We start from the raw sequence: 13,212 nt of genomic DNA, 5'->3' as shown, positions 1-13,212 counted from the left end.
AAGAAACGAAAGCAGAGCAACGGATCACATAACATCTCAGGTTGCACCAGCGTGGACAAACAGAAGACTGTAAATGTATAGATTCCAGGATTAATGTCCCTGTGATATTGATATACACAATGGAAATGTGACGTGAAGGTTCTCAGTCATCCAGGTCATCGTAGTCAAAGGAGCTTGCAAAGAAAAGCGTCTGGACTTCTTTAAGTTACTTGAAGACGTTTCACCTCTCATCCGAGAAGCTTCTTCAGTTCTAAGGTCAAATGGTGGAGAGTCCCAGATTTAAACCTAGTGGGAGTTTCCCCCCACAGACGCCTTAACGCCCACTCACATCCTGGGCCATCGGACCTCAGGAATTCGCATGATAAGGTGGGGCCAGGTCCTCTGGCTGATTGGGACCCACACCCAGTTTCACACCTTGGCTCAGGCGATTAGAGGATCATCAGGGGGTCCTTTTGTCCCTCTGTGGGGGGATACTCCCACTAGGTTTAACCCTTTAAAGCCGGTCGGAGCGGGCACGCTCCGTTTTGTATAACTATTTTTAAATCCCTGTAGAACCAGAAACACGTGAGCTAGCGCAATAATTTTTTTTGCATATGAAACCGGAGGAGTTGTACTTACATCTTATGCCATCAGCTTGTCCTCGGTCACAGTTTCCTTCCACATAAAGCTTTGCAAAACTTCCATAAAAACCACACTTCCTAGGTTGGAATAGCCATCAGCGCAAACTATCATATATCCGCCATTATTGTCCCGAAACCAGACGTGGCGTCATTTTTGCGGAAAATGTAATGTATTGAAAATGTAAATGTAAGGCCTTTTTTACTTATAGGCCTTACAAGCCTATACTGGTGTTTTTAAAAGTCATGTTTGACTTCATGCTTTTCTGAATAGTTTCTGGGATGCTTAGGACTCATATTGCACTGCTGGAAATAGTTTATTTTGATGCATATGCTGCTTTTTTTGCAAATTTGCATTATACTATTTATTTTCGTTTTTCCTGCAGTATATAAAAATTGGTGTATTTCAAAAATAAAACTATGAAGACACTCAAAATAAATTTCCTGTGGTGGGAAACTATTTTGTGCAACTTTTTTGTATTTAAAGTTTTGAGGGATAAGCCTCTTAAAGTTCTCTAAGTAGAAATATATGTAAAAAACCAAAAACGATTTTCAATTTTTTTGTAGTTTATTGCACTTTTTTGCAATTTATGTAATTACTATGCACTTAATGCAGACATATTATTAAAATTTTGGCGATAACAGTTGTATTGATGTATAGCAACTTGAAATGCTCCCAAAAATGGCTCCACAGCATGTAAAAATATAAAGTAAGCTCTGGCGGACTTGGTTCTATGGTAGGTCTTAAAGGGTTAAATCTGGGACTCTCCACCATTTGACCTTAGAACTGAAGAAGCTTCTCGGATGAGAGGTGAAACGTCTTCAAGTAACTTAAAGAAGTCCAGACGCTTTTTTTTGCAAGCTCCTTTGACTACATCTGTTATATGATCACTGCACACAAATCATCAAGCTACACTTCATGAAACTTTGTGAAGAAGAGGCCCACAGACAACGTCAGAGTCGAAGGATCCTTTCTTTACAACTGCAAAATCAGACAGCTGCCTTTGCAGAGAGGTGATTGCCACGGTAGTTATCAAATTTCCAGACCGACATGCCATTAAATGTTTCTAATTCCGCAGCAAACCTCAGTAACACCGCAATGTTGCTGCTCACTGAGCCGACCGATGCTCCATCGCGGCCATGCTGAAGCAGTAAAATCTGTTAATTAAAGGTTTCACAGTGGAAACGTGAGCAAAATATTCATGATGCCCACTCAGAGGTGACTCGGTCTCTGAAATCTCCACATTTTTGTTCCCACAGCTCTGCTCATTAAAAGTGTGCAAAGTGGAGTCTTTCTAATGATTTGAACTCTTCACTAATAATGCTGATCTCTGTGAACTAATTGTGGATATGAATATGAAAGCCAGCGTACCCTTTGTCACCTACTCCTGAGTTCTGTTGACCAATCACGTTTGACAGGCTTTGGTAGCATGCTGATAAAAAGTCCACGTGCAAAGAAAAAGAGAGAGTTTCCAAGTTTGGCCTTATAAAAGCTCGTTTTAATTAACTTACCCACTGATTGGTGGCTTCATCTTTCTATATACGTATATATATGTTTGTATATACGCCAACCTGTATCTCCTCAAACTGAACTAAACTTTGCACAGACATCGTTACACATGCACCGATTATTAGCATCTATATGTTTTAAAAAGAGAGATCGACAGACGGATTGGGGCTGCGGCTGCAGTGATGCGGACGCTGCACCGGTCCGTCGTGGTGAAGAGGGAGCTGAGTGTAAAAGCGAAGCTCTCAATTTACCGGTCGATCTACGTCCCTACCCTCACCTATGACCACGAGCTGTGGGTAGTGACCGAAAGAACGAGATCGCGGATACAAGCGGCAGAAATGAGCTTCCTCCGAAGGGTGGCTGGCCTCTCCCTTAGAGATAGGGTGAGAAGTTCGGCCATCCGGGAGGGGCTCAGAGTAGAGCCGCTGCTGCTCCACATCGAAAGGAGCCAGCTGAGGTGGTTTGGGCATCTGACAAGGATGCCTCCTGGGCTCCTCCTGGGTGAGGTGTTCCGGGCATGTCCCACCGGGAGGAGGCCCCGGGGCAGACCCAGGACATGCTGGAGAGATTATATCTCTCGGCTGGCCTGGGAACGCCTTGGTGTTCCCCCGGATAAGCTGGAGGAGGTGGCTGGGGAGAGGGAGGTCTGGGGTTCTCTGCTTAGGCTGCTGCCCCCGCGACCCGGCCTCAGATAAAGCGGATGAAGATGGATGGATGGATGTTTTAAAAAATATATATATATATTATAAAGTTCCCAGTTCTTTTGATTTTGGTATTTGTCATCCCCCTCTGACAACTTTTGTGTTTATCTCACATTCAGCGTACGTTGCCAACTTAACAGTCTTTAAAAAACACTTTCCTATGGAATTTTATGGAATGAAGAATCTGAAAAACCACTGCAGGCCCGGTTTGCAATTATAAAATATAAATATAATGAGATTTAAATTGTATACCAATAATCTAAATATGCAAATTAAAAAACAACTAAAGCTTTGAAATAAATGTGCAGCCACCTGGTGCCCTCCTTTAGGCTCACCCCTGCATGCTGCTGGTCTCACTGCTAGAGAGAAAAAGAGAGAGGACGGGTGCATCAAAGTCTACAAGAAATCTATGAAGCTTAAAGATATCGACACATTAAAAACACGCTTTAATCTGAGCAAACCGGCAATGCACAGCAGCAGCTAAGAAGCCTCTTCTTTACCTTTGTGCTTGCTGATGTGGTTGTGTCATAGAGGACTCTTATTGGCTTTTTACTCACAAAGCTTTCACGGTAACTTGCGCTTCTGTTGCTGACTCTTAAAAACATCTTCTTTGACTGTGTTCGCAGTCATGGTGCCACCTCCACATTTTATAGTGTGCATGCATCGGCTTTTAGTCAAATACTGTCCAGCCCTGCACAACCAGAGTCGTCTTCCTACTGTTTTACGGGCCACTAACACGAGTCTCTTTTCTGTTATTAGCATCATGATGTAAAAACAAGCTGCCAACAAAGAAAAAACATCTGATAACCTTTAGCTACAGTTTAGCTTTTATAATTAGCATTTTGAAAACGATCCACTTCTGGAAACAATGACAGCGATAAAATCTTGGCCCGGATGGAGGCTATTGGCTCCAGACAGCGGAGTAGTTAATGGATTCCCAAATCGAACCTAATTTAACTGATCTTGTTCCCTTTGTTAAGTCTGACTGATTGACCAAAGCAGGTAAAGCAGTTTCAGAGCAATGCAGCTCAAAAACATCAACAGAAGAAATTAGATATTAGACTTGAGCTGGGTTTTAAATATTGGACTGTGATCATTTCCCCCCCTTTTTTCTAACTTCCAAGTAACAGAAGTACAAACAGTAAATGTACTAACTGCACACACACGAGCTGTAAGCCAGCTGGCACTGCATGCTGATAGGAAGAGTGTTGCCGTGTGTGGAGTCTCAGCCTCAAACTACGGCTGCCAACTCTGGCACTTTCATGCACCGGCTCACACTCACAGTAAGTATGAGGGAACTGCAAAGCCACTCCATAATGGAAAACCACAGATCCATGGATTATATAGATCTCCTCGAAGTGCATCATCTGGCATGCATCTGCACTTCATTTCAGCACTGACAGAGGATACCTTTCACATATTTCCAGTTCTGCACATTAACATTTTTTAAATCCTGCATCAAAATGTTAATTGGAAAACATGCAAACCTAAAACTTTCTAAGGCTCTGTCTCTCTCTCTCTTCAGTTTACCCGCAGTTTCACGCTGCCTTTGTTTTTAACAACCTCCTCGAACTCACGAGGTGTGTTTGAGGAGGTTCAGAGCATTTCTAAACTGTTCTGAGACCTGAGGAGGGGACATCTGACACAAAGAGACACCTTTCTTTCATCACCGTTCGAAAACAACGATGACTCACAACCATAGCTGGACTGGCCAGCGGCCCACTGGGCGATTTTTTGTTTTTATGGGCCGATCGATTTTTTATTTTTTATTTTTTGGAAGGGTATAAATAATGAAAGGTGTTGGATTGGCCAATTGGTCATGATCGACTCTGGGCTGGACCAATTACAGCCGAGGAGGTCGGATGCACCCTCCCCCTTGTTTAGCAATCTTATAGGCCATCCATCGGCTCTTTGTTACTTCGGAAACATGGCTTAAACAATTTCCACGACGTAATCCGATAACAACCGATCTCTTTACCCGTCGGCTTCCCGTGGCTGTCATGCAACAGGTGTTGTGCCAAAAATTAAATTGGAATTAAAAAAGTATCTGTTTTTTCAAGTATCTTTACAACTCTGTGTTATTGTACTTACATTATAACCAATCCGGTCCTTTATCCCCACTTTAAATATTTTTACAGAACTATTGTAATATTTGAGCCATTTCTGCTGTCCAACTACTTCTTACAAAATACATTTTTAATGTTAATTCGATTTTTTTTTAACGGCATAAATAAAGGTTACATAAAAGTCACTGCCAAAGACTGATTGCGGCTTCTACCTTGTTACACTAATGTTGTTTGTAGCTCAATATGACTTTATGTCATCCATGAGGGATGCATTTGACATATGTTTCACCAACACAACAAGTTACTTATAGCAATTTAAATACGAGCAATCAGTTTTTGGCAAATACCGGAAATCAGTTTTTGGCAGACAATCACTTTTTGGCACAACACCGGCTATTGCAGTTAATAATACAACAGTTTCTTGCCATTTTTTGTGTTTCTTTTTATCGCTGTGTAACTGAGTTCAATTGAAAGCCTGCATGCGCTAGTACCTCTTGCCACAAGTTCCCAGAATCCTTTGCAGTTTTACCCCTGAATGACGTCACATTTTTGGTGGGCCGGTCTCTAGTCAAAATGCCCGGGCCAATTTTTTGTCCCAGTCCAGCCCTGCTCACAACCAAACTTTGTCCTCCTCCCTACCATTAAATTCAAGTTTAAGGGCCACTGTTGTGACAGGGGAGGAGATCCAGCATGAATCAAATGAGCAGATCTAAAAATGGCAGGAGCACTGGGAGTGGTCTGGAGCTTCTCAAGGGGAAAACCTTGAAGGGCCAGATTTACGTCAAATTTAGTTTTGTTATTTTTCATGCCCCAGGTGATTGAATATTATGATTTCTGAAAACCTTCACAAAATTGTGGAATCACCTCACTTCTGTTTTCTTTGTATAAAAAAACAGCTATTTTTTCTTTAATAGTTATCCTGGTATCATAAACATCAAACAAACTGAATTCTGTTTAATTCTCCCGTTGCTAATTTCTGATTCATCATTAAAGATCACTTTCATCCAAACACAGTACACAAGCTTGTCTTGGTTCTCTTTAGCTCATCGTTACCTTGATTTTTTTTGTTTAACTATTAGTGTTGGTTTGAATTTGGCTTTCCTGAACGTGCATCTGAATTTCAGCTAATTTGTTACAGTTCTGTCACAAACTCTGATTCCTGTTTCTGCCCTTTTCTTTTGCTGTTTATTTTCTATTTTCAGGTCATATTTATTCAGGTTTTATGTGCCAGGACTGTCATAATGAATTAATTAAATACACCATTAAATAATTAATTAAATGTGGCAATAATTAATTAAAATCTGAAATAATTAATTACATAAATATTTACGACACATGTAATTAATACATTTTTGACACATTTAATTAATTATTGACACATTTAATTAATTATTTATTTGTTTCACATTTTAATTAATTATTGCCACATTTAAATAATTATTTAATGGTGTATTTAATTAATTCATTATGGCAGTCCTGGCGTTCCATACCAGACTCTTTGCCCGTGTGTTTTGCTTTTCTAACCTTCTCACTTTGTTTTCATGCAATGAATATTTTAGGCAAAGCTTATGAGAAACAACTGAAATCTTTTCTCGGATTTTCTACCTGAAAGATTTGTATAATCCCTTGAGTTGTTTCAGCTGGCAGCCCTCTTGTTGGGGCCATGCTTTCCTTCAATCAGCCAGGTGCAGCCACTCATTCAGGCCTGCAAACACTTTCTTTTATCTGCAGACCTTTTTGGATATTTAGCTTTGTCCTGGTACTTGTTTGCATATTACGAGGTCATTCAGTATATGTCCCTCTACTTGACATAATTACATTTTTTTTTTGGATGTTTCCTGAAGCCAGAATGTTGAGCTATTAAACAAAAAAATTGTCTTATATCTGTGGTTTGATTGTTTTACAAAGTAAAAAAGGTGATGTATTGATGCATTCTCAATCATCCAGCTAAGTAAATCTCCAAAAGTTGATTCTGTTCATCTCGACATAGCGTTTTCAGTGGGACTAATGCAATGCTAAATTAGTGTTGCTTTGTCTGTGCAGGTATTGTTCAGTGGGTTTAGGAAAGCTTCCAGCAGAAAACAGATGCTTCCATTTTTTGCTGGTAAGAGCAAAAATGACTGCGTGAGATAAAAGCAGGACGGGTGAAAAGAAGAACGGCTTTAAGTTAAAGCGTTTTTAGACGTGATACTTTGACACCCCACTTCAGTGGTTATCTGTAAATACATACTGTGACAGAAAAGCACCAATATAAAATCTGAAATTTTTGCAATGCTCAAAACAACAAGTGCCAAAAGATGCCCGATCTGCCTCAATGTGATGGCGACCAGCACCTGTGATATTCAGTTTCCTGCATCCAGCTCCAAGTGCACTTCACTGTCAGTGCAATTATTGTAAACAAGAAAGCAGTGAAATGCATCCAGCCTTAAACAGTCTCTGTTCTGCTCTGCCTTTTGTCTGCCTCTGGTCTGGATTTAGGTGGAGAGCTGCTGGTTCGAGAAAGAAACTGCTCCGAGCTGTTCCTCCCATCAAAAAGGCTCAGGCTCGTTTCTCATGATGGCAGATGATGGACAAAATGAAAGGTGAAAAATAACCAACATGTTTGATCTGTTCTGGAAGGTAGAAGGTGAACGTAACATGTCTGCTTTTGCCGATTTCGCTTTGAATTTCGAGGCATTATCAGCAATTTGATGCTGCTCAGAGGCAACTCTCTTCCACACATTTGCTGTAAATGTATCCCGAACTACAAGTCAAAGCATCAGCCAACACTCAGGCCCATTTACAACTTCAAAAACTGGCATTTGCCGTCCAAAATGGGTCCACGACTCAGTTGCTGCTCTTTGTAGCTGGAAATCAGACGTGTGAATAAACGTGTGAGTTCAGTGTTATGCTGCGGTGATGAAAGTGGTTTATCAAAGTCTTACCTCGAACAAATGTCCTGATCGACAAAGTCTTTTAACTGCACTTTAAAGATACCTTAAAGCGCCTCCTCTTCAAGGAAACCACATTTTAATCCTTCCATTGTTACCTATTTTAAGAGTATTTCTAAACCATTACACCACCAGACCGCACCGCTGATATAAGACAGAATGGACCCATTTTTCTTACCAAATTCAAACATCACAGCAGAAATTGAGGCAACATTTTTCAAACTCTAGTCTCTGTTTCCTGTTCTTAGTTAACAGGAGAGGCATCTGATATGCTCTTCTGCTGCTATAGCAACCGCTTCAGCACCTATCAGCACTGGCCATTTTCCTCTGACCTCTGAATTTCTCTTTTTTTAGACTAGTCTCTGTAAACCTAGATGGCTGTGTGGGGAAATTCCAGTACATCAGTAGTTTCTGAAAAAGTCAGATCAGCCCACCTGACGACAACAATCACGTCACACATGAAATCACCTGTCTTCTCTATCCTGATGCTAAATTTAAACCCCCGGAGGTCATTTTAATTCAATTCACTTCAATTTTATTTATATAGCGCCAAATCACAACAAAAGTCGCCTCAAGGCGCTTAACCATTTTAACCATATGTGTCTAAATGCACTCAGTCATGTGATTAACTTTGCATTAACAAACAGCTGAACAGGTGTTAGATGCACCTAACCTAGAGTGGATGTCCAAAATATGACGCATGGACTGAAGAAGGTCATGATATTGATGCTGAGGCCATATTTCTAGACTTTAGCGGCATGTAGTGGCATTAACGTACTGCAACGTGTTAGAAATACTAATTAATTTAAATTTCTCTTTTGGATTGTGTTTCATAGCTACGGAGCCCCGCAGGGGACATGGGAGAAAAAGAAATAAGACGGACTTTTGCGAGATCTCGCAAAACAAACTCGGGATCTCGCAAAACTTTTGCGAGATCTCGCAAAACAAACTCGGGATCTCGCAAAAGTTTTAGCCGCATTCTTCCCGTTAGCTCGAAGCTAACGGGAGGTCGAGACCTACTACAGCCGGGAGGAACACCGCTTTCCCGGCACATCGTGCCTCGACCTCCCGGTCGGCTTCGAGCCAGCGTCCGAAGAATGCGGCTAAAACGTTTGCGTCTCGCGAGATCTCGCAAAAGTCCGTCTTAATTCTTTTTCTCCCATGTCCCCTGCGGGGCTCCGTACATAGCGGCCTTCTCTGCATATAGTGGATTTTTTTTTATTGAGGAGGGCACCAGTGATGTGAAGGCTCAGCAATTTGGAGCCCCAACAAAAGATAACATTGTATTTCCTTTACATTGGTTTTCTTCCATCGGACAGAGAGGCATTGTGTTAAAATTGTTCCTGTTTTCCCCCAAACTACTATTTTAGGGTCTAAACTAAAGTCTAATGCTTACAGAGGTTTTTTAGCTAACTTTGTTTGTCATTGGAAAAATCCCTGAAAATAAGGGCTCGGCACAAAAGTGATTTTTATTCCTTTTAAAGATTTTTCCACAGCCTTGATTCCATCATCTGCCATGCAAAGCTTGGTTTCAAAGTCTCTCTTCTAGGCTTAAATTAAAGAATTTAGTAAAACATTTCCTTAAACCAGTGCATTTAGCCTTACACTACTAACCCAGTTTGCTGCTTTTGATTTAGTTTTCCGTGTAAAGTGGTCTTAAATCTACTGTGGTGACAATTTATGGATGCGAGATCGATTTTATTGGTGCGAGTTTCTGCAGAACGTCTTTCTGGGCCTGACTGGAAAGTGTGGATATAGAGATCCTGCAGTATGCCTGAGAGCCTTTCTGTGTGGCTGTCCTGCTGTCTGAGTGATGACTGTTAAACATCAGCTCTAGTGTTGCTGGAGGATAATTGAGTGTAATGACAGGCGGCGATGCTTTGGTTAAATGGCACTCTGCAGGAAACACACAGCTGAGCGATGAAAGGCTGAAGCACGATGATACTGCGGCCTCGTGTCTTCTTTTCTTTTCTGCAGATCACCTGACAGAAGCTCAGAGTCAAGGGTGAAAAGTGAATGTGACACAAAGGAACACAGAGAGCAAGCTGTTGACCCATATTTACTGTAACATTTTCCCTCCTCTCCCTCCCTCCGTCTCTGATTGACCTCCCTCTTTTACCCCGGATCTATTTTTAGCAGCCGCCGCTCTCGCTCGGGCCGAATATAAGAATAGATGTTCCTCACAAGTAACGCAGCAGGAAATATTCTGCAGGCAATAATTTGGAGGGAGGGGAGGGCTGTCCAATCACCCTGACCGATTTAACAAGCTCTGTCATGCAGTGTGTCTCTTCTAGGTCCCATCACTTTTCATTCAACCCTCCAGTCTGATTTTTAGAAGCATTCTGATCCTTTAAAGAAAATAAATAATGTGATACGACAGTAAAACTGCCTGATGGTGTTCATAATGGGGCTCTTAGAAGACTGTTTTTGCCTGCTTTGATGCATCGTTTGGTTTTTTTGTTGTCCTCTGTGGGCTGCATCATTATTATTACTATTATTATACTCTGTAATACATATTAGGCGGTAAGCATCGTTGAGCAACCTTATTTTTTAAAGTTAACTTGTTGCATTGCAAGATTCCTGCCATTAAAAACTAATCAGCTACATTATAGCATTAACTACTAAGAAGGTAACTCATTAGAGCACTTTTGAATGATCAAAAATAAGCAAAAGTTCACATTTACAGTCAGAGAAATACAGTTTTCATGGAGTTCTGTGCAGTTCTGTGAAAGCTAAGTCCACCCTTACTACCTCCAAAGGAAAGAAGAGGGTATATAGCAGCCTGGTGCTGCTAATTAAATGCACTAAATTAACTGATCATCAGTGAGTGTGACCACCTCTATAAAAGCAGACGTATTGGCAGCGTGTTCGTCTGGAGTATTTAGGTGTGTGTGATAACACGATGCCACAATCGTCCCAGCAAATCCAATCCAAGGTCAGACCATGCAATGCTCAGAGAAACTGCAGAAAACCCAAGAACTACATTTCACACTCCACAGGCTAAAGTTAGTTAAATTCATGACCATACAATTAGAAAAAGACTGAAAAAAATGTGGCTTGTTTCAAAGGGCTGTCAGGAGAAAGCCTCTTATCTCTAAAAACGACAATGCTGCTCAATTAAGGATTGCAAAGCTACATCCGAACAGAGCACAAGACAAAGGGACAAAGCTCTTTGGACAGACGGAGACTGAACCAAAGTGCTGATGTTTAGTCATAATGTAAAGGACCACAACTGGAGAAAAACAAAACACACAATTCAGCACAAACACCTCACGTCAGGTTGTCAGCAGTTGTGCTTATTTTGCAGCCACACGACCTGAGCAACTCGCAGTGACTGAGTCAACCATTAACTGCTGTGTGTACCAGAGTATTCTAGTGAGGCCATCTGTATGACGGCTCAAACTAAATCAGCACAATGATCCCGAGCGAAGCAGAAAATATGCAACAGAATGGCTGAAAAAGTAAAGAATCAAGGTGTTGTTGACCCAGTCAAAGTCCAGACTGCAACCTCATTGAAATGCTGTAGCAGGACCTTAAGAGCTCATAAATGAACGTCCACACACCTCAATGAACCGAAGCGCCGCTGTAAAGAAGAGTGGACTACGTTCTAAGAGACTGAAAGTCAAACAGGAAACAATCGCTTTAAGCCATTACTGCTATAAGTAATTGTGCAGGCTACTGAATAATGTGATGCACTTAGAAAAATGACTAGTTTGATGATGAACTGGTGCCTGTGTAACATTTTTCAGGCATCTGTCTAGTGGGGAAAAACTGTACCCTACTCTGACTGAGTGACAAAGTACAACTGAATAATTAATTCAAAAGTAGTGTATGCAGATCTCAGAATATAAATGGAAGGGGATAGTAACAGTGAGCAAAGGAAGAGGAGTTCATTGTATATCGCAATTTCTTATGGTTTCTGACAGTGGACTCATTTCTGTGCATGTTCTGCAGGACCGCAGTGCAGCATTCGATAGTGTGCACCGCAATATCTTATTAGAGAGATTAGCAAATCCCGAAGTTATTAAAGGTTCTGTTCTGCAGTAGTTCCTGCCCCAAGTGGAGGAGTTCAAGTATCTCGGGGTCTTGTTCGCGAGTGATGGGAGAAGGGAGCCGGAGATCGACAGACGGATTGGGGCTGCGGCTGCAGTGATGCGGACGCTGCACCGGTCCGTCGTGGTGAAGAGGGAGCTGAGTGTAAAAGCGAAGCTCTCAATTTACCGGTCGATCTACGTCCCTACACTCACCTATGGCCACGAGCTGTGGGTAGTGACCGAAAGAGCGAGATCGCGGATACAAGCGGCAGAAATGAGCTTCCTCCGAAGGGTGGCTGGCCTCTCCCTTAGAGATAGGGTGAGAAGTTCGGCCATCCGGGAGGGGCTCAGAGTAGAGCCACTGCTCCACATCGAAAGGAGGCAGCTGAGGTGGTTCGGGCATCTGACAAGGATGCCTCTTGGGCGCCTCCTGGGTGAGGTGTTCCGGGCATGTCCCACCGGGAGGAGGCCCCGGGGCAGACCCAGGACACGCTGGAGAGATTATATCTCTTGGCTGGCCTGGGAACGCCTTGGTGTTCCCCCGGATAAGCTGGAGGAGGTGGCTGGGGAGAGGGAGGTCTGGGCCTCTCTGCTTAGGCTGCTGCCCCCGCGACCCGGCCGGATAAAGCAGATGAAGATGGATGGATGGATGGATGTTCTGCAGTGTTTTGAATCATATTTATCTAAAAGACTCCATTTGGGGAGTGCAAATCACACACTAAGGTTAACTGTGGAGTTCCACAGGGTTCTGTGCTGGGACCACTTCTGTTTACAGTATACATGCTTTTCTGTATGCAGATGATATTCAGCTTTATGTATGTAGGAAGCCAGATGTCACACACTAGTTAGTTAAATGTGTCTCAAAGACTCCAGGCTCCCTGCTTCTAAATTCAAATAAAACTGAGGTTATAGTGCTCAGCCTTAAAACAAATCAGATACAAGTATCTAAGCAGATACCTACCCTGGTCTTCAGTAACGCTGCGAGGAATCTTGTTGTCAATTTTGACCAGGATGTAAACTGTCTTACTGAATTTGCACAAGATCTCTACAATAAGACGCATCCCCTCTAAGAGTAATGCCTAATAAATTAGTTAATGACTTTATATTTTCTAGGGCGAACTACTGTAATTCATTATTATCAGGCAACGATGCAACAAAAATACTGACAGGAACCAGAAAGAACCATATTTCTCCTTTATTAGCTTCTCTTTGTTGGCACCATGGTTCCTTCCTGTTAAAAGGGCTTTTTTCCTTCCTACTGTCACCAAGTGCTTACTTGTAAAGGGTTGTTGATTGTGAAGCGCCTCGAGCGCCTTGAGGTAACGCTCGTTTTGATTTGGCACTACATTAAAAT

General features: G+C 42.0%; 1 protein-coding gene and 1 long non-coding RNA gene across 7 annotated transcripts in view; both read right to left on the bottom strand.

Annotated features, from left to right (window-relative positions):
- The window catches only part of LOC146492668 (protein FAM131B-like), a 102,972-nt gene that overhangs the window by 85,447 nt on the left and 4,313 nt on the right, over nucleotides 1-13,212 (bottom strand). The gene's annotated exons all lie outside the window — the stretch shown is intronic.
- LOC146492670 (uncharacterized) lies at nucleotides 3,608-12,862 on the bottom strand. Its single transcript, XR_014871889.1, has 2 exons — nucleotides 5,517-12,862; nucleotides 3,608-4,530 (listed from the first exon to the last, which is right to left on the bottom strand). It is a non-coding gene; the product is annotated as an uncharacterized LOC146492670 (long non-coding RNA).

This window comes from Neolamprologus multifasciatus, chromosome 22, assembly GCF_963576455.1.
Source record: "Neolamprologus multifasciatus chromosome 22, fNeoMul1.2, whole genome shotgun sequence".
Lineage (NCBI taxonomy): Eukaryota > Metazoa > Chordata > Actinopteri > Cichliformes > Cichlidae > Neolamprologus > Neolamprologus multifasciatus.
This window is presented reverse-complemented; position numbering and strand designations above follow the sequence as displayed.